At 41.8% G+C, this 1,243-nt stretch overlaps 1 protein-coding gene across 1 annotated transcript in view; it reads left to right on the forward strand.

The window, feature by feature from the left end:
- Positions 1 to 1,243, forward strand: part of LOC102841198 (cell wall integrity and stress response component 1-like) — a 60,453-nt gene that overhangs the window by 31,739 nt on the left and 27,471 nt on the right. The gene's annotated exons all lie outside the window — the stretch shown is intronic.

Below are 1,243 nucleotides of genomic sequence, written 5' to 3' on the forward strand. Positions count from 1 at the left end.
GCATCAATTCTTCTATGGTCTTCCTTATTCACTGTCCAGCTTTCGCATCCATATGAGGTTATGCATTTCTTGCTGTGGTAAGATATGAATAAATAAAGAAACAGTGGTGTAGAAATTGAAACTATTTTAGAATCTGAAATGGTCACATCTGCAGACTCCACAAATACAGATCCTGCCTTGTGGAACAATTTTTCTTCTAATGATGTAAATTATTGGACTGAAAGAAAGCCAAGTGATTGTCAACATCACAGTGGACCATTTGAAAATGCAGGTCAAAATTTCTAGGTGGTAAACCAAGAAGGTTCTGTAGGTAGAGTATATGTTTCTAGGGGGCAACACTAATGGGGAGAATTATGAGAGAGTCCGTCTGCTATTCTCTTCATCAGCCGGCTCTGTACATTGTTCTATTTGCAAACTGTTCGGTCCTAAATCATTTCATTCTCAATCTGCTATGGATGGATTTAGCAATTGGCACAACTAGAAGCTCTGGTAGCGTAGTGGTTACGAATCGGGCTGTGAACTGCAAGGTCAGCAGTTCGAAACTACCAGCTGCTCCACGGGAGAAAGATGAGACTCTCTGTTCATGTAAAGATTTACAGCCTCGGAAACCCTGTGCAGGGTCGCTATGAGTCGGAAGCGACTCCACGGCACATCACAACAACAACAACAACTAGAATACGGCTGAGAAACATGAAAACCGTTCAGTGCACACAGGTTGCATGCCACCATAGTTAAACTGAAGACGTGGTTTCAATGTAACTCGCGAACTGGAAGCATGGATTACGGATCGGTGTCAGCATTGGAAGCTGTTTTGAAACCTGCTGTTGCTCTCATGATAACAAGAAGAAATAAGTGTTTGGATCCCACAAAATGGAAACTTGAATGGTTACTTGAATTTATTGCTCAGTTTGATCCATTTTTAGCAGGTCACCCAGGAAAAGACAGCCCATCATAAATGTCTAAAGCAACGTGTGAAGAATGAACAAACTTTGTTGTTTGTTGTTAAATGTAATCAAAATGGTTTCAACTCGTAATGATGCCGTGTATGACAGAACAAAGCCAGTCCTGCCCAGTCCTGCACCTCCTTACAATTGTTAGTGTGTTTGAGCTCCTTCTTACAGACACTGTGTCATCCCATCAACTCACTGAAGCACTGTCTCCTGTTCACGGACCCTCTGCTTTAACCACATTCTTATCAACGGAGAAAAGACTGAAGTTGTCAAGGACTTCATTCTTCTTGGAT

The sequence above is a fragment of the Chrysochloris asiatica genome, unplaced genomic scaffold (assembly GCF_000296735.1).
Source record: "Chrysochloris asiatica unplaced genomic scaffold, ChrAsi1.0 scaffold00040, whole genome shotgun sequence".
In the NCBI taxonomy this organism is placed as follows: Eukaryota; Metazoa; Chordata; class Mammalia; order Afrosoricida; family Chrysochloridae; genus Chrysochloris; species Chrysochloris asiatica.